We start from the raw sequence: 24,704 nt of genomic DNA on the forward strand, positions 1-24,704 counted from the left end.
TACGTTTTCTATTTTACTTGTATTTTCCTACATTAAAAACTATGTTCAATTCGTCTTTACAGGTCCTCTTTCGTTAAATCATTATCTCTCTGAACTCCTTCAATATTTTTTGCGACTTAAGTATAATCTTCAAAAATATTTCTTCCTTGGTATTATTTCTGTCAGATTAATGGCTTCTTCTCCATTTTTCTTCATATACTTTTATTTTACATCTTGTTTTTTTTTTGTTTTTTTTTGTCTTCAGTCATTTGACTGGTTTGATGCAGCTCTCCAAGATTCCCTATCTAGTGCTAGTCGTTTCATTTCAGTATACCCTCTACATCCTACATCCCTAACAATTTGTTTTACATATTCCAAACGTGGCCTGCCTACACAATTTTTTCCTTCTACCTGTCCTTCCAATATTAAAGCGACTATTCCAGGATGCCTTAGTGCGTGGCCTATAAGTCTGTCTCTTCTTTTAACTATATTTTTCCTAATGCTTCTTTCTTCATCTATTTGCCGCAATACCTCTTCATTTGTCACTTTATCCACCCGTCTGATTTTTAACATTCTCCTATAGCACCGCATTTCAAAAGCTTCTAATCTTTTCTTCTCAAATACTCCGATCGTCCAAGTTTCACTTCCATATAAAGCGACACTCCAAACATATACTTTCAAAAATCTTTTCCTGACATTTTAATTAATTTTTGATGTAAACAAATTATATTTCTTACTGAAGGTTCGTTTCGCTTGTGCTATTCGGCATTTTATATCGCTCCTGCTTCGTCCATCTTTAGTAAATCAACTTCCCAAATAACAAAATTCTTCTACCTCCATAATCTTTTCTCCTCCTATTTTCACATTCAGCGGTCCATCTTTGTTATTTCTACTACATTTCATTACTTTTGTTTTGTTCTTGTTTATTTTCATGCGATTGTTCTTGCGTAGTACTTCATCTATGCCGTTCATTGTTTCTTCTAAATCCTTTTTTACTCTCGGCTTTAACATCTTGTATGTCTCGTTAATTTTTTAAAATTCTTTCCCAAAACCATTTCAAAAGCTAAAAATTTTTTTTTATTGTATTTAAACAAAACATTCTAATAATATAGTAAGCTATAATTATAATAAGCAAGATGTATTTTATACAATGATTTTCTTTTTCTCTGTATCTCTTTCTAAAACAAAGTCGTTCTTATGCCATTCACATTTTTTTTAATTTCTTAAATCATTATCATTTTTTCCAGGTTGTAATGTAGTCAACTTCGTTACTCATTTTGTAGAATTTCTAATACTTTTTTTTTATATCGCCACATAAGCTTGAAGTCTATGCGTGGGACATGGAAATAGAATTTTGTAGCGTTTGAAAAATGCGTATCCTGACCGGAATTCGAACCTGGGACCTCCAGATTAAAGGCCGATACGCTACCATTGCGCCACGGAAATTGAAACGGGTTTTGTTTTAATAATTACAATTTTTGTACGGTTTTCAGTTATCATTTAAGTTTTCATTATAATTTCTGTATAGATTGTGTTATAAAGATTTCATCCAGATTACAAGAATTTACTTTAAAACGTAAGTGGTAAAATAAAAATAATCTAACTTGTGTTATTTTAATTAGATCTCTAATTTATATTTTATTATTATTATAATATAATGATTTTATATTTATTCTTTTTTAATTAAAGCAAGTAATGAGATTGGAATTAATTAAATACGATTCTAGAAATAAAATATTCGTATTTTCTTAGTAAATTTTTCTTTTAACTTTTATGAAAAGAAATCTTTTCACGAATCTTATTTATTTCAGTATTAAAAAAAAATTAGAGATGGAATGAGAAAGTATGCTGCGCGTAATGAGTGCAATATAAATAAATTAGTGAGGTCTATTGATTGAATACTGTACATTATAATTACGTATTTATAAATTAATAATTTCATTTAATATTTATAGTATTATTATTATTATTTTAGTGTAAGTTTTAGTATAAGTTGATTTTTATGCAGATGAGTTTGATTCTAATGAACGTGAATGATAATATCTTTTATTAGTTCGTAATTTGGAATAAACAATGAAGTCGTCCCCCGTTTCTAACTCGCTTTCTTTTTCTACCCGTCTTTCCCTCTCACATTTTGTACGTTTCGCTTAATTCTGTTTAGTTCTTATTTAAAAAAATTATTTTATTTTTTCCTTACACAGTATTATGCTTTTCATATTTTATTCATCATCATTTTTTTTTTCAATAAATATTTTTAATTTTTTTATGTTATTATGATAATTGCTTCTTTGCTTCTTCTATTAAATGTCTTTTTTATTATTTATTTTTATTAAGTATCATTAATTTCTTTATAAATGGTTGAAAATTTTAATGAATCTTATGTTTCAAAGAACCAACAAATTTAAGTGGAGAAACGAAACGGTTAGCTTCCCAGAGCAGTACGGTATGAGTCTTTCCCTTACGTAAACTACTGATGTCGGTTGAAGAAAGCAACCGCATCAAAGAACTCCCACACGGTCCGACAATGCGGTTCTCGCCACATTCGTCGCTTGTTAGTGGCCAATTTCCCTCTTGACCTGTCCAGGGTGGCCCGGTCTCTGCATCAGAGCAAGGCAGTCAAACATCAGGTGTTCATTTGACTGAACCTCCTCACAGACGCACAGCTCATCATCTGCCAGGCAGAACCGAAACAGATATTGGTTCAAATAAACATGGTTGGTGAGCACCTTGGCACCCGTTGCCCGTAAAAACGAACTCGAAGTATACTATTCCCCCAGAACCCGTATAAACTTATACAGGGATCTTCTCTTTGCCGTGGTGTCCCATTCCAGCGGCCATGCTTCTATCGCGAGGCTCTGCAGCCTCTTCCGTAGGCTGGAGATGGGCAACTGAAAAATTTAGTTCCGGTGCATTGTGATCTCCGTTCCGCTCCGGTACTGGCCCGGCCCGAAAACACATCGCAAATACCTCGGCCTCCCGGCTTCTTCGCAATCACCACATGGCTGCTTGAACTTTCACCACTAAATCTATTAGAACAGCCTTTCCCAATACGTTGTTAGCCTCGTAGGAGGTTGCTTTAAAAACATCAGTGCATACAGTTAAGGTTCTACGCTTGGCACTTGTTAAGTTTTGAAGAAGTGCTCTATTCATATCCAACCTATGCGCCCACGTGCGCTACGCAAGAGATCATGCTTTCGAAGAAACCTCGGTACACCATGTGCATTTGACGGCCAGACGAACTTATAGTCCTTCTGAGCAATCCTTCTAAATGTGTGTTTTACTGAGACGGCGTCCACCGCTACTTTCCTAATGTGATTGCTGAACAGCAACTTCTCATCAAACAAAACGCCTAGGTACTTATGAACTCTCTCGCTCGGCTGATTACACAGCCTTTATACTTAATGTGAGGGTTTCTTCTGTATGATAATTTGTCTGCACCCTTGACAAGCATAAACTTTGTCTTGGGCACAAAAAATCTTTAAATTTTGAGTTTCCATCCAGCGCTCCGCGGTTGACAAGACTGCTTGCGCTCGATCTTCCAGCTGCGGTTGTGAATTACCACGACAAAAAGGAGACAGTCATCGGTGAAAGCCTGACCGTGACCTCTTTTGGGAATGTTAATCCCAGAAACCCGTCAAACACCAGGTTCCACAGCAGGGGACCGAGAATGGAACCCTGCGGACTTCCTCTGGTGACGAAATTTTCCGCAGCAAAGTGCGCATCTTTAAACAGAGCCGTACGATTAGGCAGATAGTCACGTACTACGGCCTGCAGGGCTACGGGAACGAGGAAGAAAATACTGTTTCCATGTCTATTAAAAACTGCCAAAACATATTTACAATCTCGGCAAGAGCATTTAAGATGCAATCCTCGGTGCCTACACCTTTTGTGAAGCCATACTCAATGCTATCAATGCTTTCCCAGAGCCGTTCCACAACCAGCCTTTCAAACAATTTGCCGATTACCGGCAAGAGGCTGATGAGTCGATAAGTGCCGACCTCAGTAGGATCCTTTCCTGGTTTTAAGAGCACCCTCACCAAAGCCGCTTTGTACAGATACACAAACTTAAAACTAATTTTCTACTAAAGGTTTATTCATGAAGTATCTTTAATACAAAGTCGTAGGTGCTCAATATACCTCGTTTCGGACGCACGGCATATTTCCACACGATAGTTGAATTTTCTCACGACTTAATTTTTTTTCTGTATTCACAGCTGCTGTTTTGCGGTTCCGTAGTTCGAGCGCTGTAGCCAGAAGGGGAGGCATGTAAACGGAATCTTTTACAAAACCCTACAAGGAAAGAAAGCAGACGGTGAGGTCTGTCGATTTTGGAGGCCAAAATCTTATAAAAATTGATATAAAGTTGGTTCGTTAGGTCCCGTACGATCGATCCATCGTTGAGGAAGCCTATCATTCAGAGATTCTTGAACGTACAGACTCCAGTGAGGTGGTACTCCGTCCCGCTGGAAAAAGAAACTCGCGAGTTCCTTCTTTCTAACCAAAACGCTCGATCAAAACGAATTAATTGGTGAATAGTTATGAAATTTTAAAATCGGATGATTCTCTTTGTGACACGCCGTAGATAGGTAGGTTTGAACTGTAATAAATATTCCAACGGTCATAAGAGAGTTACGTTAATATTTTGTAATGATTGATTCAGTAGGTTTCGCGGTTATCAGGAACTAACGAAAAATAAGTTGTCTCATTTAAAAGTATAAGTTCTTTTAATGTAATCTTCTCTTTGTTATATCGAAGTAAAATAAAGCGATCGCTGGCTTTATTCCTGCTTAATCTTTATTTTTAATGTTAATTTTTTTCTGTATTAGCCTAATAATATTACGGTATATAAAAATTTAAATTCATTTATTTTACTGATTTTTAATTAACCACGGATCAATTTGTGATATTAAGTTATTTACAACTTAATCAATATGTTGTATGAATTTTATTTGAGAATTTTTATTTAATAATTAATACATAGGCCTGTGTGGAAAGAGTTTGTGTATGCGATATGCAAATGTCATAAAATTTAAATGGAATTCTCTTATTACAACGGTATTATTATTATTATAGATTCTGACAACATACAGTCAGTCAAACCAAAACCTTGTTTCACTAACCATTGAATCCATAGTCGGGCATATTTTCTTTCTTTGTCGCACGTAGGAAGAGATCTACACACAAATACACAACACAAACGCGCACTCCCAGGCAGACATTCTCATTTAAATCTTTTTTTTTCTACTTTCCCACTCACTTGTCATCACTTGTCAACATGTCATTTACTTGTAACAAACTATTAATCTTATTTTTTATTTATTCATTAAATTGATTGGATAAGGAATTTTTATTGAAATATAATCGATTTATTTTTTTGTTATTTTAATAATCTAATTTGATTTTATTTTAATTTACTTAAGTTTATTGTATATATATATATATATATATATATATATATATATATATATATACATTTATTATATTAATTAGAAAAAAACAATCAATTAAATATTTTAGTATAATTATTTAAAGATTAAAACCTCACATTTTACAATCGGTTAAAGATTTTTTAACCCGATTTGAATGTATTTAATTATAGAGAAACAACTATCTGATTGATTTTAATTAATTAAAGTTGATATTCTTAATCTTTTGTGATTTCTAGCTCTGTAGACAAATCAATGTGTTTATTACTAACCCATGTGTTAATTAATAACCGGAGGTATAGATTGTCCCGGAGGGTGTTCATCAAACTTAAGGGACTAATTCAAGAGATGTAATTTGTATAAAAGAAAAATATTTGATCTCTGAAGGAAGTCTGATCATTTTATCCATATTTTCACGCATATTTTTTTATTTGGTATCCAGTTAAGCAATTTCAATTTTATCTCGGCTTTTTTATCAACCGATTTAAATAAACTAGGTTTCATTTTGTTCTCAATAAAAAAGGTTTAACATTTTATTTAATATAAGATTCGATTTAACTAATATTTATGATGGTATAATTGATAACATTTTTTTAAAATAAGTAGCATTTTAGAATTTTGAATGGTAAAATTTTCAAACTTACTTATTTATACTTTAGCATGTTTCCCACAAATAGGAAATATAACTTAAGAAGTTTTAAAAAAAAATAAGGGAAAGTCGGGAGAAATTTCATAAAACTGCATGTTTGTTATCAAATTAGATTTAATAATGTTAGTTATTTATAAAGTATTTTTACGTAATGTCAAAATATTATTTGGGCGTAGGGAAAAGCGGTAACCCCATCGCCTAGCACGTTACAGTTACTTGAAGCAGGTTACATGTCAGGTAACCTGCTTCGTTACAGTTACAGTTGAAGCAACCGACATGCCGAGGTGTGTCGGTTCCAATGAGCCGCTGGGAACTCCGGGGGCTCTTAGATAGGAACGTTGGAAAAGGATGATCAGTGAAAAGACCCGACACACGTCACGGCTAACCAGGTATGCCGTGGTGTCAGAATCGGGCAACTAAAATAAGGACCTCTCAAAAAGAACTGAACCGGTGGGCCGAACTGCCATGCCGGAGGTACAGCCGGTAGGCGGGGAGGCCCATTAGAGTCTAAAGACACTCCCCTGAGCGGCGTTACACCAGCAAGTCGGTCCGGCCGAGGGGAGAAAAAAAAAAGGTTACATGTCTTATTCTTATTTACATTCCCTGATTATTATTACTTTTTTAATATATTAAATGAGGAATGTTCCAAATTGCAGTTAACTTTTTCACTGATGAAGTTTTAACAAAAAGTTACCGTTGAAATATTTTAAGGTTAACCGTTTTCTTAGAATTTCTATCAAACCACCATAAATGTCTTATTTTTTTAATTAATTGCTTTTAAACGGCATCTAAAAAGGCTATGTTTAATGACCAGTGGTTAAAAATAGATTTATACCCGGAATTCAGTCTGTTGTGATGAGGTAGAGATGTATATCGTGCTTTTTATGAGTGTAAAAGATTTTGGACTGGGCAATATGGATTGAAAGGTATAGGTGACTTGTAACGATGAAGTAATGCAGTATAATTAAATTGAATGAATGAAAAAAAAAAGTTGAAAAAAAAATTAGCAAAAAAGTTTTAGAATCAATGACATACAGCATCGGTAGAGACAGTGGGAATCTTATAATTCTGATATACGTATGTCAGATTACGTGGTCTTCATGTCGGTTTATGCTTAACGTTTCAGCATATCTTTATTAGAGATCATTACATTTTGTTTAATGATAGCCCAGTTTGGTGTGCTGAATTTACCTCGATCAGAAGAATCGAACTCGATCAGAATCAGAACGCAAGAATAGCGGGAATTTATCATCTCCCTATTAATCGGAGATCCTAGACAAATCTCCCTTGCTGCTGTGTCATTCGTTTATCGGGCGGGTCATCTATTTAGCGGGCGGTTACAGATTTTTGCGTTTTGTTTATAGACGGATTTTGTATTTGAGCTTCGTACTTTCGGATCACTGACTTTACGTCGATCACCGGAAATAATAAATTTCCTTTAAAATACTGGACGATTAGATTTTTAGATAATGTAAAATTCTTTAAACTAGCCTTGCTAATTTTGGATGACGTAAAGAAATTTATCGACAAATCAAGGAAACTTCAATCTAAGCCATACACCATGCGGTTGATCATTGTAAAAAGAAATTCATAAAAAAATACAATATGTATATATTTTGCACGGTAAACGGCAGTTATATATAACATTACCGTCAGGAAATCTTTACTAAATTGGTCGTCGGTAAGTCAAGAAAAACAAGTCTTTAAGTTCGGTGGGAACCCTGCCTATTGTTGGGTACATGTACACCACATTTCATTAGAATATCTTAATCAGTTAAGATAGAAAATTTTTATTGAAAAAAAATAAAAAGGCGAGAGAAAATGAAGCGAGTTGGTCGCTTCTCCTCAAGAACATTTTTGTTTATTTTGATGCCCCGATTCGGTCCAAGTTTAACCTCTTGGAACGGTATAATTCGCTGTTGTTGCACTATAGTTTAATTAGGAGTAACAATAATTTTAAATAAATGTTTTCTTTCAAATAATTAGTCCTAATTATAATTGCTGCTCTTTTCCGAGTATAATTTTTCGTAAACGTTACCATCGACGAACATATTAAAACGACGATAAAATTATCGTTGAACTTTTTTTAACAAACTAGGCTGAACGGGTTAAATATGAATTAGATACTTGTACGTCAAATAATTATGATGGTAGAATGCTTGTATCTTTTAAAAGCTTTAAGCTGTTATCGATTGGCTTTTTATTTTCTAGAAGATAACAAACTTTCATTGGACCGTTACGTTCTAAATGGTGAATAGGTATTAATCGATTATTAAAATGTTCTAATCTCTTCAGATATTATGAGCGGGATTAGCGCCTAATCTCTGGATGATCCTTTGCTTTATCCTTTGAGTAAACAGCTCTTATCACTTCTCTCCTCATTTTTGATCCCTTTTTCATTTGGTTCTTGGAACCTATATCAGGACAAGTACTACCGGTGCACCCTTGATGTTGTCTGACAGGAAGGGTTGGTTTTGTAGATCGATCTGGTAATTTAGTTTCCTGTCAGGTGGTTGGAGTTTAAGCCTAATTAAATTGCGTATTGATAATAATGGACCTATTAATACGTATACTATAATACAAACTCGAATGAACACTTTGTAGATTATTTATTTGACGTTTCCGACTGCGATATCAAAACGAGTGACGATCATTAATAGTTTTCCTGTAGTATACGTAGACGCACGTGTCCGTACTAGATAAAGAAGTGAGAAAACTAATGTGTATGATAAGGAGGGGGTTGTATGTGTGAGGCATAGAGAGACATGTTTTACACATTATTGATCAGTCACGTGCATATTTCCTGCCGACATCGTAATGCATGTTAGCAATATATAAACCTCGTATTTCCCCTTTCCTGTTGTTTCAAAATCGAATGATTTCCCATGTAAGAGAATTATGTCTCTTCAATTTTAATTCCTACAGTACTTGTTTTGTCTAATGACCGTTTGAATCTACTTTAATATCCCGTAATTTGGTAAATAACTTTCCTTAAAGGTTTAATTACTGCAATACGTCGTATCTATATAAGTTGATGCCGTATAGATGTTGGAGTAAATTGTACAGTCTTGCATACATTAAAAAGAAGGGAGTTCAAAAAAAAATTTTATTTTATTATATTTTCTTTTCTTTATTATTACTATTATTTTCTCCCGTTGCGATATTTTTGAACCATATATATATATATGTGAGTGTGTGTGTGTGTGTGTGTGTGTGTGTGTGTGTGTGTGTGTGTATATATATATACAAAATTTAACATTATCCTAAGAATTTCATTCATTTTTATTTTTATTAACCGACTTCAAAAAAGGAGGTTACGTATTCCACCTGTGTGTGTGTGTGTATATATATATATATATATATATATTTTATGTTTGTTCACGCATAACGTTTTTCCTATTAACCGATTGAAATAAATATTCAGTCAAAGTACCTTAACTTTGCAACCAAGAGGCTTCGAGAAACGAATAAAAAAAATTAACGCTTGAATACTCTATTTTTGACAATATACTTCAGATTTCAAAAATCATTAAATTGAAAAAAAAAATCTGAGAAGAAATAAAAAAAAATCAGAGATAGCATATGTTGAATACGCTATCATTATTGTTATATAACTATATAAATACAATTGTAACTTTTTTGAAAGTTATTTTAATAAAAAGACTTCAAATATGATTAAATATGAGTTTTATTTGCTATCGTTTAAAATGTAAGTTTCAACTCAGAAATAGGATGTGCCACTTTAAAAACATTAATTGCAATTGCTGTTTTTAAGAGCCCATCCTAAAAACATCAGTTGCATTTATTATTTTTAATAGACGGTAGGTAAATTTAAACATTTTGGAGGCGCTAGAAATTTTTTGATTCTCAATGTGGGCAGTGAGCGAAAAAATTTTAGAATCAATGACATACAGCATCGGTAGAGACAGTGGGAATCTTATAATTCTGATATACGTATGTCAGATTACGTGGTCTTCATGTCGGTTAAACTCACGAGTCTGTCTCTTTCTCTCTCTCGCACACACTCTGTATATGTGTATTATTTTAGTAGTATTATGTATTATTTTAGTAGTATATAGTATTATCGCTATACGCAGATTTTGAAATTTATTTATCTTTCTTAATTGAAAAAAAAAATAAATAAATAAACAGTTTTACTTCCTTGTACGAAGTAAAGGAAATATTGTGATCGCGAAAAATTTCGTTTTTCAACGGACATATCCATTTTGACTAGTTTCGGCGTGACGTCTGTATCTCGGATAACTCAAAAGCGATTAACCATAGGATGTTGAAATTTTGGATTTAGGACTGTTGTAAGATCTAGTTGTGCACCTCCCCTTTTAATTGTAGTCGACTGAACCAAAAGTTTTCTAAAAAGTCCAAAATCCAAAAGAAGAAAGAATTTTGGACTTTTTCGTAACTGCAGTAATAAGAGAGATTGAGAGATTTTCAACGATATATCATAAGTGTTACTTATTTTCATTGGTTCAATAGTTATAGGCAAATGAAATTTTAATTAATGAAATATCTGGATCTTACAAGGGCACATCGGTTCGAATGAGACTTCATCTACATTTTTTTAAACATTTTTTTTAAAAAATATATTAATTTATTAATAATTAGTAACCTTTATATGTAACAATAAAAAGAAAAAATATCAGAAGTTGTTAATGAAATAAAATTTTATGTGCTTTTCATTTTAAAAAAAAGTGTATATGTAATGGAATAGGCGTACAAGGAAGTCAGATGGTGTCAACATCAGATTTTTTATTTATGTAACAAAAATATATATTTTGTGTTGTTAAAATATTTAAATTAAAATTAATTTCTTTTTCTGTGATGGATTTATTATAGTGCGACAATAATGTGCTGTTCTGGCTATCAGTGTGAGATTTGATGATCCGAAAACACATAACCTGTTGATCTCATGTAAAAGATCGAGTGAAATCTATTTTACTGACATTTAAATAGTAATAGAGGAATAATGTTCTTTTCAAATCTTTTTACGTTTAAAAATAAAACTTAATTTCTTTTTATTTCATATCAGAAATATTTAAAATGTTTTTCGTTTAACTAAATTATTGTTTTGCTTAAATATATAAAAATTACTGTTCTTAACTTTACATAAAAGAATTAAATTTTTACCAGTGATAATTCTTTGAGAAAATCTTGCTTGATGCATACAAGTCGTCCAAAGAAGTGTTGTTAAAGAAAAAAATTGTATATTATTTTTTTCGTGATTTATATGGCCTAAGTTACATTTTTAAATTTATTTATATATTTTTCCTTTTGTTGATTATTATTACCGTGTAACTTATATGGTATACAAAACATAAACTTGATATTTAACAGTATTCTGTTAAAATGATTTAAGGTTTTATAATTCTTACAATTTATTATTCTACTTATTTTATATTAAAGGAGAGACGGTCACGGCTGTCTTATTATACTTTCAAATTACATTCTTCAGTTAGTAAAAACAAAAGTTTAATTGTGGTCAAATAAAACGTGGGTGTACCTAAATTGCAAACTATGCAAGAAAAAGAAAACGAAAAATATACAAAGAACTTTTTTAATTGTATATACCGTATAAATTATGTACTGCATTAAATTATTAGTAATTTTTTTAACTTTTATTGTAACTGCAGGTTAAAAAATGGTGAGCTCATCCACGGTGCTAAGCGTCAGAAGTACACTTAACCACATAACCGATTAGAGGACAGCTTATTACTTAAGATTGTTATGTTTATTTATACCCAAGTGTAAGCAGAAAAATATAAATAAATAAAATTTATAAAACCCTTTTTTGTGGGTAATTATATATATAAAATTTGAATAATATTATTTCGTAAAATTTATTTTAAACTTAAATTGATAGGTATAAAAAATTAAACAGTAGATTGATATTTCTATCACTTGTAACAGAAAAAAATTTATATACTTTTTCCAAGAACGTACACAGCGAGTCATGGGAACATGACGATATTACTAATGAAATAAACATACAAAATATAATTTACCTAAGTATATTTTAATGTACAATTAAAGCAAATATACTGCCATTTTATATGTTTAGAACTGCTTACCTTCCCTAGCTTCATTCTTTTATTATACGTCGACGCGTTTCGGAACCACTCCGTTGTCCAAACTTACTGTACTGGTATTTTTAAATATCTGTTAATCTTTATATATTGTTTAGTCGACGTCCCTCCCTATATTTGACGCCATGCCTTATCTGGCCTTCTTCTTGTTAAAGAAGATAAGGCATGACATCAAATATAGTGAGGAGGGGCGTTGACTAAACGCTATATAAAGATTACCAGAAATATAAACTATTAGTACAATAAATTTTGACAATAGAATGGTTCTAAAACACGTTAACAAGATATAAAAGAATGAAGCTAAATAACGTAAGCAGTACTAAACGTAGAAATTATAGTGATCTTACGAGAAAAGATAATAGTAATTGTTAACTTAACAACAACAATACTGCAATTTATTGGCGTAACTTCAAATTTTAAATAACATATAAGACAAATGTCCATCCTCCACAATTTTCTAAACACTGTTGTAGTCTGTCCCGCAGTCTTCGCATCGCTATTTACACCATATTATCTAGGATTTCTTTTTATATGGAGGCTTTGATTACTTTAATGTTCTTATTAGTCTACAGGCGAACTTTCTATCTAGATATCCCAAAAAAATTCACATATTGACAGATCTGTATATCGGGCCATACAATCTCCCTTCCTTTGAAAATCATGTGGCCTGAAAACATCTCATGAACCACTGTCTTAGTTGATTTGGCAGTGTGGGCTGCTCCATCCTACTGGAACCGCATCGCATTCAAATTGATCTCATGACGATTTAGGTGCTAGGAAATCTTGTAATATCGTTCGGTATCTGTAAGAATTGGTTGTCAGCACGTGCCTTTTCTATAAAAGAAATAGGAAAATATGATTCCAAAACTTGTCAGACTACGTCAGACCAATTTATTTAATTATCAATTGTCAGACCGATTTAATTAGCAAGACTTATTTTGTTTTTAATCAAGTTAATAAAATTTGCTTAAAATGTCACCCGACTTGTTTTGTTACGTTTGGTTAGATCTTGCACCACCGTCATTTTATACGGATGAAATTTCAAATCCTTGTGTAGAATTCGTCTACACAAAAATTCTTTCGGAAGAAGAATAATTGATTCTTCTTCTGAAGAATTCCCCCAAAAGTATGGAGTCACGGCATCGTGACGTTTAATATTGAAATGCCGAGGAAGTGATCGTTGTGTAATCACAACTGAATCGCTACTTTTAAAATAAGTTTCCAGCACGAACGTGTGATGTACAGCAGTCCACTACTTCATTGTTATTGAAATTGTATCTGGTTTGTAAGATCACATTTCGGTGCCCGCCTGGCGACACGTGAGTATTTTCAACTTTAAAAAAAATCAGGTTCCCGTAATTTCTCAAATCTTAGTAAAGCAATTATCGTTATTCGGATTTGAATACTAAATCTTGAATACCGTTGTTCTTTGGGTTTCAATTAATCACACATCTTAAGAACCTGTGGCTGTACAAGACTGCATACACTTCATTTACATTTACACATATCATCCTCTGAAGTAACCCACCTTACGGTGCTTCTGGAGTCTAAACGGAAAAAAAGAAGTTCCCATGACCCACGTAATAAAAACCTAAATAAATAGGAATTTTATATATATATATATATATATATATATATATATATAAAATAAAAGATTTCTCCTGCAGTTCGCGAAACCATAATTTATTACCGTAATTTTCACGGTTTCAGAAAAACCATTCATTCTATATCTGTTATTTATGTAATACCAGGTTACTTTCTAACCTGGTATTACACCAGAGTAACGTGGTGTAACCTACCGCGCTGGTCTAGTGGTGAACGCGTCTACGCAAATCAGCTGATTTCGAAGTCGAGAGTTCTAGGGTCAAATCCTAGTAAAGGAAGTTACTTTTATACCGATTTGAATACTAGATCGTGTACTTTGGTGGTTCGATTTCAATTAACCTCACATCTCAGAAATGGTCGAACTGAGAATGTACAAGACTGAACTTCATTTACACTCATACATGTCATCCATTCATCCTCTGAAATAATACCTGACGGTGCTTCCGGAGGCTAAACAGAAAAATAAAAATGATTACAGAGTAACAGCACAGCACACTGACATGATGTCAACAGTACTCTGCAGAAATGCCACGGCATCTGTTCGCAGTAAGTGTAAATGTACCGATAAATGTATAGTCTTGAACAGAATCAGGCCGACCACTCCTGTGACATATGATTAATTAAAACCAATCCACAAAGAAAAAAAACCCGAAGAAAACTGGTATCCACAGTTTAGCTTATACATATATATATATATATATATGTGTGTGTGTGTGTGTGTGTGTGTGTGTGTGTGTGTGTGTGTGTGTGTGTATGTATGTATATTGTAAATTGCCTCTCTATTACGTCGCTTAAATGACTATTATTACCCACCCTGTCTCTTTCACGTGGATCTAAATAAATCTTATTTCAAAAAGGCAAAGCAATTTTTGATTATGCCCAATCATGTCAATGGTTAGGATCGAATAGGAAAAGATTGTTGGTAGGGGTTAACCGAAGCTTAATGAAGTAACTCTTGGGGAATTAGTTTTTTATTGTCTGTTTTAATTTATTTTCTCGTTTAATTTTAAGGTTTATCATTTAAAAACAGATTTATTTTTGGTATGTATTAACTTTGTTTTCTCTTATTATTATTTTTTTTACATGTCTCAACTTGTTTAAAATTTGAATGTGTCGATTGCATATACGTTCTCATATTACTGATTTTTTCTTTAACGTCAGCGTGTTTTTGTACAGTATTATTATTTTTTTTCCTATAATAACGTAGTCGTTTGCAGACAGGACATTTTTAATTAAAAAAGAAAGGTAAAAATTGATGCAAGAATCTTATTATTTTTTAATATCTGAATTGTTGGTTAATAATAAAATATATTTACTACATTTTTTTAATAATTTTTTTTATACTACATTAAATTCTCTGTTTATTCTAGATTATCTGAATTTCATTTTCTTTATATTGTTATTTGATGTTTTGTTTAATGTCATTCTACGGTTTTTTTTAAAAAATAATTAAAAATTTCTTAGAAAATGTTAAAAGTTGATATCTTTATTAAGTTAATTTCATCTGTTTTGATTACCATTGTTTTTCTTCAGTCCACTTTCTACCACTGGGTTTTTTCTGTTCCACAGTTATGTTCAGATTGTGAAAGAACTTTCTAAATTCATCTCTGAAAAAACTTTCCTTAGTTACATTGAATTTTTACATTTTTCTTTTCATTTGTTTGATGTAACATTAATTATTTTTGTTTTTTTAAATTGAATCAAAGATTTGTTCGATCACTTGATTCATTCATCCTCGTCGTATGACCAAAAAATCTTCATCTTTTTCAACAATCTAGTTCAATCTAGTGTATTGATATTCTGATATATTTTTTGTTTGATATTAACTGACAAATATTCTGGTTTTTTTAGGTCCGTATAATTTTCTGAAGGATCCTCCTTTCTATTTTTAATATTTTTTCTATGTTTTTAAAGTAAATTGTTTCCATACCATAAAGAAAACCAGGTTTAATTACTTTGTTGTAATGTCTAATTTTAGCATTGATGGATAACTTTTTTTAATAACATTTTTAGTAAACTGCTAATTTTTCTAACTTTGTTAGTTTAATTTTTAAAGAAGTTTTGTCTATCTTTTATAACTGATTATTTCTCCTAAGTATTAAAATTTTTAGTTGTTCTACCATTTCCAAATTTGATTTAGATTATTTTTTGTTGATTTTTTAATGTTGAAAGGAAAGCTTTCATCATAGCAGTAGATCTATGCTGCAAGAAGGAGAGTATGGTAATCGGTCAAAAAATGGGGTATGTTTTTTTTTTACATTTCTCAACGTTTCATGTCTCACGTACACCAAAAAACAAAAAAGTCGGGGAAATGGTCTCGCACGTATGTATTCATGTGTGATGGCGTGTTTGATTGGATTAACCGATATTGATGAAATTTGGCACAGAGACTCGCATGTACGGGGCGAATTGTTGGTAAACATTTGGGGTCAATATTTCCAGGGGGCGAAGTAGATAGTTTCTTTTTGGTAAGTTAGATAGAGGTAAATAGTTTCCCCCGCCGGTCGCCGTGGCACAAGTGGTAGCTTCTCGACCTTTCATCCGAAGATCCCGGGTTTGAATCCCGGCCAGGTAAGGCATTTTCACGCACTACAAAATGTTTCATTCAGCTTATCTTCTGAAGCAATACCCAACGGTGGTCCGTTAAAAATTCCGTTAAAATAGTTTCCGTCAAATTCTTCCCCTTCCCCAGAAATCGAATTTTTAATTATTGTCATCTATTATAATTATTATAAATTTAAAAAAAATGTTTTCATGTATTATTTTTTCATTAATAAAAACAAATAACCAGTTCCCGAAAGTATAACAACTTTGCTGTCAACTTTTTCCTTTGCGTTTCACTGTGGATCAGTTATTCCAAAGGTATCACAAATAGATCATTTCGAGCCAGGTGCATTTTCTAAATTTAATTTTTGTATGTTTAATTGTGGGAAAGTTATTTAAGGATTGCCATACTTCGTTATTACGCAATATATTTATCACGATTATGTATTATATATATATATGGATAATTCTATAATATCTAATTAGAAATGTATAATAGATTATATAAATATCTGTAATGAAGAAACATCTGAGTATCTGTATCTAGATGAATCAGGAATAAATCTTCAACTTCTCCAATGATTTTTTATTGTCCTTCAACTGCCAGTTTCTTACTGTGTGAACGTTTTCTGTAGATGGTTAAGGAAGAATGGAGAATAGGGGAGACAACATACTCCTTACAAAAATTATTGAATAAATTGGATGATTTATGTTGTATAACAAAAAATTTGTAACTCGTCAAAGTTTAGAAAGTTCAGTTGACACGCTGAAGGTGGGGATGAATTGCAGGACCGGCGACTAACTTCTTGCTATCTACGATATCCTGTGATATTTCACTTCTGCCTCCACAGTATATTATTAGCAGTACCAACACTACTTCAACCACTCGCAATTAGCTCTACTGCACATCTACGTGTTTATACTTTTCTGCACTTCGCCGAGCTACTATTTTTTTTCTCAGATTATAGGATTAAAATAAAAGAAAATAACATGTAAATTTTTGGCCTGCGTTTGTATTAATAATTAATGAACGTATTTCAGAAACGATTATAACTTCGTTTCTTGTTAGATTTGCTCCACAGTCTTCCGGCTATAAAATATAATAATTATTTATTGACTGATATAAAAGGGAACATTGTAAGATTGAAATAATAATTATTAATATTATAATTATTCAGTATATTTAATTATTTCTTTTGCCATTAAATAAAGTTAAAATCGGTTAAATTTATTAAGTTAAATCGAAACTTTTCAAATTGAATACTGTTCATCAAAATAAGCCCTTATATTTATTGTTTTCTCATTAGGAAACGATTAACAAATTTAGAATTTAAAAGAGCGAAGAGGTTGGTTACATGTTTCTGAGACTGCGAGGGAAATTCGTACAGTACGTGACTTAAAACATTGTTCGTTAGTAATTGCGTGGCTAGCAGCTTTATCGTAGATTTAAAACATTCGTTTGTAAAGAAAAATCGTTAATTAATTTTAAAAATGGGTTTTTACATTTCTCTTTTAATTATTATATAATGGAGTATTTGTCTGCTTTTGAAATTACTATATTCAATGGGTTCTTTTTTTTATAAGTTTTATCGATTGCCCTGAAGCATATTATTACTAAAGGGACATTCCCTTTTTGTTAGTCGTTGTGAAATGGTTTACAATTTCTGTATTCCCTAAGTACTACATCACTAGGTTATTTTCATATTCCATTGAGATTACGAAAATTGTTTAGATATTGATTTTTTTTTAATAGGAAATTGAAAATGTAAAGTCGGGTTTAATATGATATTAATAATATTTTCGTGCTTTAATATTTGTTTAAATACCATTAAAATTATTGTAAGTTTACCAAAATAATAAAAAAGGTTGACAACAAAGTTGTAATACCTTCCTGGCAATGGTTGTTTATTCCTGTGTAGTGGAAAAATAATGATACATGAAAATAAACCAAAAAATTTTTTTAAATCGATTTTACTACTGCTACTGCTAAACATTTTTTTTATGTCCTAAGACATAAATAAAATTTAGGTTAAAAAATATGCAATAAATTAAAAGACGTTTTTTTCGAATTTTGGGAAAGAGGAAGAATTTTAGTAACAGCGGTAAGAGAAGCATGCATGTACTAAGCTTAATATAAAGTGGAGTTGTTTGCAAAAAGTTGAGAAAATTTACCCTAGAAAATTACTGTCTACTTTTTGGACATATTGTCCCCAAAGTTTTACCAACAAATTTCTCCATATACACCAGTCTGTACAAAATTTCATTAAATTGGTTAATCCAGTAAAATATTATCAATCTTCAAACACGAACACAAGCACGTATGAACATTACCGTCTACTTTTTTTTTGGGAGGGGTCCCTGGCCATGAAACGTCGATAAATTAAAAAATAAAAAAGTAAAAATTTGACCGATTACCATATTTTTCTTCTTGAATCGTAACTCTAAAGCTATAATGCCAGGAAAGTAAAAATACTGATCAAATACAGATTTGTTCCCGTCTTGGGTAATAATACCCAGATCTCCTGCTACAATTCACGTTTAGGAAATGTGGCGACATTTACGGCTACGGTATACTGTTGATTGTTCTTTCTTTCTTAGTTCTTATTATTTGAATTGTTTACTGGAAGTGGTTCTTATTTATTAACTTATACTACTGAAAATACGATTTTACCGGATAAACCCCTTCTCATAATTCTTTCTAACGTATACCGGGCCAGATTTTTATCCAAAACGAATAAAATACGACACGAAAAAGTTATTTTATTTGTATATAATCCTATTAATTAGATTTATGTTAGGTTGATTTGTCTTTTTTTTTGTTTCAGGTACGTTTGAATTTTCTGATGTTTAATTTCATTATAAAAATAATAATTGGTAGGTAAGTAAAATACTATTTTATTTTTATTTTTTGGCTTTATCTTCTTTATACATTTGTTACAATTCGGAAATCGTAATGTTATTTATAAGAATGTTGAAAATATCAATTTTTATAATTCACTGTATTGAACATACGCCTTAAGTAAAATAATATTACAAAATTTTTAAAAACATGCTTTATACATTTTAGTCATAATTTAATCAAATTATTATCATACATTGCAGGAGTTTAATTAGGAGGCTAATTTGGATTTCAAAAGATAACATCATTATATATATATATATATATATATATATATATATATATGATGAGGTAATGTCAAATTCTAACCCATATAACTCCCGTACCAAGTTTTTGTCATTATTTTTATGTCAAACAAGCAATTTTTTTACGCCCGTTTTCACCCTTACTTTGCCCCCGTACGGGAAGAGTTTTGCATAAGTAATGGTTGAATATTGTATTGTCACCCGACTTTAGTAGCTGTACAAACTTTCATCAATCGGCAATATCAAGAATTATGTTAAATTAAGGATGCAAGATTTGAGGAAAAACATGAAAAAAAGACATTGTGAGTTAAAGAAAAGCAAGTAACAAAAACTTGATACATTCATACCACTAGTAAAAGCTTTTCATCAGCTGGAAACTGATGTTTTTCCTCTCCAACATTAAATAAAAATAAATATTTTGTTCTGATAGATAATAATACATAACATCGTATTTTTATAATATTAATTAAATTATAAAAACGAATTATAAAACATAGGTGTGAAAATCTATATTAATTATTTAAATACAAACAATTTTGGGGTGTATATATTAAACACAACAAAATAATTCCGGGTTCAAAGTGCTCTATTGATAATTATTTTGAACACATTTTTTTGTATTATATAAAGATTGATCGTTTGAATAATATTATATCTCTGAAAGAAAATCTTTTAATTGTATTTTAAGTAAATCGGTAAAAGGATTTTTCAAACGGTTCTGCAATTTATTAAAAATGATAACGGAAACATAAAATGGCCCTTTGTCGTAAGTCGAATTATTCTGTTGAATTATACGAGAACGGTTTTATTTTCTGGTTTGGTAGAGATGGATATCGCGTTACTTTTTAAAAATAAGTAACTTTTCTTTTTAGCAAAGACTGCACGTTCATAAATTTAAATACAAGGGTGAGTTAACATATTTAATTTCCTAATTATCGTTCTACACTATTCATACTTACTACGAAATAATGAACTGACTTTTATATCTTAAAAATTTGTTCTGATGTTTTTAGAGATCATCAAGTATTATTATTTTTCTTTAAAGGGGAATATGCGTAGCCATAATAAATATTTAATACTGAAGACAAGCTTAGGGTTTTATTTACTTCAAACCAAAGTAGTACAGTTTTATTTTATTACGAACGAAATCACTTTGATAAACTAAAGAGAATTTTTTCATTTAATAAAACTCCCCAGAATTTTGCTTTATGGTAAAAGAAATAAAGAATGTCCCAAAATGAACTGAAATTTTTAATTTGCCGTTATCAGTAATCATTGAGGTTAAATTATGGAAAAGTACAGACTTGAACAACGCGTAGAAATTGTAAAATTAACCTGTCCAGTTTTCGAAAAAAAATCATCTTAAGCGATGAGGCGCATTTTCTTCCTACCGGCTTTGTCAATAAACAAAATTGTTGAATTTGGGGATCGGAAAATCAAAAAAAAGATTGAAGAACTTCCTATGCATCCTTGAAGGATCACGTTTTGGTGGGATTTTGGGCTGAGGGATTGATTGGACTTTATTTCTTGGAAAATGAAAATGGAGGTACCGTTACCGTCAATAGAGTTTGATATTGTGAGATATTCTAAACATTTTATGGCCTAAAATTAAACGATATGGAAGTGGAGGAATACATGTGGTTTCAACAAAACGGTGCAACATTCCACACTGCGAATGAAACCGTGCAGTTGTTACAGAAAAATTTAACGGTCTTGTTATCTTGCGACGAGGTAATGCGAATTGGCCGCCAACATCATGTGACTTGACACCGTTGGACGTTTTTCCTTGGAGTTATCTTAAGGATAAAGTGTACATCATCGGTAAACCACAAACAATTGAGGACTTCAAGGAAGAAATTTCCCGGCAATTACGTCAACATGTTTTGGAAAATGTTGTCAAAAGAGTGAATACGTGCAGCTAAGGTGGGGACGCTAACAAATAACCTCCATGTTACTGTATTCTAATAAAGCAAAAATATTATCGAATAAAAAATATATTTTATTAAAAAATTTAAATGTCAGCTTATTTTGGGACACTTTACTGTCGTTATCATTAATACGAATTATTTGAACGCAAACATAAATCATGCAATTATCTGAGAAGTACGATGCAGTGGTTTTATCGATATTTAAAGTCAGATGGTTAGAATCTATCCAGTGAATAATTTTTTTAACTACTATCGTAGAATTTTATTTACTTTTAAATAATTTTCTTCAGATATTAGTGAAAATAGTGTAAAAGATATAAATCAGTTTACAAATTCATTTCTGTATTTAAAGACTTAGTAAACAAATTATGATGAATTTTATTTGAAAGCGTTGATTGATTTACTCAGTTTTCGATATTTGATTCCTGAAATTATCAGAATTAATTAATCCGTCTTTAATTTTAACTTAGGGAACAAATTCTTTCCTTTTTTTAAGTTTTCTTGTATCCAATTTCCATAACCATATGGTTGGTAACCCCTTGCGCGATTTACTTATCACTAATTTAACGAAATAAGTTTTTTTTAAATAACGCAAAGATATTCCAGGATTATTAAGTGGAAAAGAGGAGTAAAATGGTTTCTTACTGCCTTTTTTTTTTTTTTTACTGAGATAGTAATTTTCAGTCTAATAGTAACACCTTAATTGTGTTTAACACAGAAATTGAACATCATTTTTCTCAAAGATAGCAACTTCCTGTTATCTTTGTACCTGAAGTCTTTTACTTTCATTACAGCCGTAACGAAAAATAAGTATCTTAACGTAACTACAGTAACTATTAACGTAAAAAAAGGTTAGGGCAAAAGTTATAAAGTAACAATTTAATTTAACTCTTTCGTTTTTCAAACGATGGGTTATTTATATATACTTCTTCAACTTAGCAGAGGAATTTTTATTAATTTTTGAGAAATTTGATTTGAATTATGTAATTACTTTTTAAAAAAATTATATCAAATATCATACAAAATTGCACATTTTTGGTTGAAATTTTGTGAAGAAGTATGTATTTGATCGCTTGGATAAATGCATATTAATTTAAAATTAAATATTCGGAATATATTTTTTTTGTCTTTCATAAAAAATTAGTTTGACTGGTTTCATGTTTATTCTATTTCAATCTATTCTGTTCCAATTTTGTTGCCGTAACACCGTTTCAATATTTAATGCTTCCATTTTTTGTTTTAGTTATTATAATCGTTACTTTTTTTTTGTAATTCCACAGTTTTAAAGCCTCATTTTTCCCGATTTTCCTATTGTCCATATAGTGAGTGCTAAACTGCTTAACAACTTTTACTTTCCATCTGATAGATAGCGTTATAAAAATAGATAGCTGTAGCTGCAGAAGGAAACTATTGTAATGGGTCCGCTTTGACATATGCGGTTTTCACCAGATCTTGACGTTTTGACACGTAAGGAACCCAAAAAACCGGGTGGAAAATTTGCGGATGTTAATGTTTGTGCGTGCGTGTTCAGTATTAGCCTGTAAATCACCTTATATCTCCAGATTTACTAGACCGATTTTGACCAAACTTGGTCAGATTACTTTTATATACGGGGCATTGATACCGTTAAAATTTCGATTTAAATGATCAAGCGGATGAGGCTGTAGAGCAAAATAACCATCAATATCTCGAGATTTCGCCTAATTAAGGTCATATCTTTCTTAGTCACATTTAAAGTGTAAAAAGGTAACTCGGTCTGGCCGGGTCTCAAATTCGATCCCCTCGTTGATTCGGTACCTGACGCGTTAAGCCCCACGGCTGCACCAGCTGCTGACCGTACCAGCTAAATTTGTTCTATATAAGCTGTGAAATTACATTAATTTAGTTAGTGCCTACCGTCGCCGCTAGTACCGCCACACCCGTGCGAATTAAATAATTTATGCGCGCGCGCTTTAGATAGAATTATTGAATTAAATAAACAGAAAAACATTATATTTAAATAAAATGATAAATATTTTGAATTGAGTTGTGTGTGTGTGTGTGGGTGGGTGGGTGTGTGTGTGTTTAAGCGTGCATGAGAAACAATCTACAATTGAAGGACTTCATAATTTGCTATCTGAGCAACTCGATTCTTTTGATAAATCACTTGTTTTCTTATATATATATATATATTTCTTATATATATATAAATATTTAACTGGTATTTGTTTTTCCGTTTTGTCCCATTTCATCGTCTTTTCTTTACTTCAAAACTAAATTTCTGTGGTCAAGCTTTACATTTTAAAATCATTAAAAAATTTGTTTTTGTCCTCAGTTTTAAATATTTCATTTCGTTCGTTCATTTTTTATTTTGTATTTAAATTACAAGTCTATACCTCCTTGTCTCATTATGTCAGTCTTTCTTAATTTTGTGCAGTTATTACTCGACCTGATTCTTGTATGAACTACAGATAATTTATTCTTACTCTAAAATTTTATTCCCATTTTTCCTTTAAATTTTAAACATTCTATACTATCGATTGTCTTTTTTTATAAATTTAAAAAAAATTGATATACGTAACTTTGATGGTATTTTTTTCTTTAACTTGCTTTTTGAAGTTAATCTTAGAGTGTTACTATTACAGGCGTCATATGAGTAAGGAGTGGTTTGATAAATGAAGGAGAAAGAAAAACTGATATTGTTGTTGACATAAATCAGTGAATTTGAAGGGAGCTTCAAAAAAAAAAGTTCTATCTCGGATTAAAAAATTTTCTTGACCTATTTTTTAAATATTCAACATCGTATAATATAACAACCTGTTTATTTTTAAATGAATATCGGTTACGTATTTTAATTAATTAAAGCGGCTGTTTTTCATGTCCCTTTAATTTTTAAAAAGCTAGATAGTTAATAATCTTTTTTTTATTGAAATATATATTTTTTAATTTTGTGTAAATTCATTGTATAACTGTCTGCGGTTGTAACTAATTCTAATATTTTTTAACAGTAGATCCCTTTTCTTATATAATTTTTAATAACCGTTGATAATTTGAACATCATTTGTTACTTCCATTTTTTCCGTTAACTTAATATGTGTAACATCCAGTAGCAGTACTGAGTAATTTGGTAGCCGGTTACCCCTTTTCTATATAGAGATATAGTGTAGTTACGCGGTACCAGCTGTTTGTAATATGGTTTTATTTTATTCGGCCACCCACGTACTTTTTTTTCTATCTCTGTCTATATTTATACTCATATCGACGTCACACATTATGTAATATGGATGCAACTCCTAGTATTAAACCACATAAATGACATATGCGGTACGTTTATAAAACACACAATTTA

The sequence above is a fragment of the Lycorma delicatula genome, chromosome 10, assembly GCF_047948215.1.
Source record: "Lycorma delicatula isolate Av1 chromosome 10, ASM4794821v1, whole genome shotgun sequence".
NCBI lineage: Eukaryota > Metazoa > Arthropoda > Insecta > Hemiptera > Fulgoridae > Lycorma > Lycorma delicatula.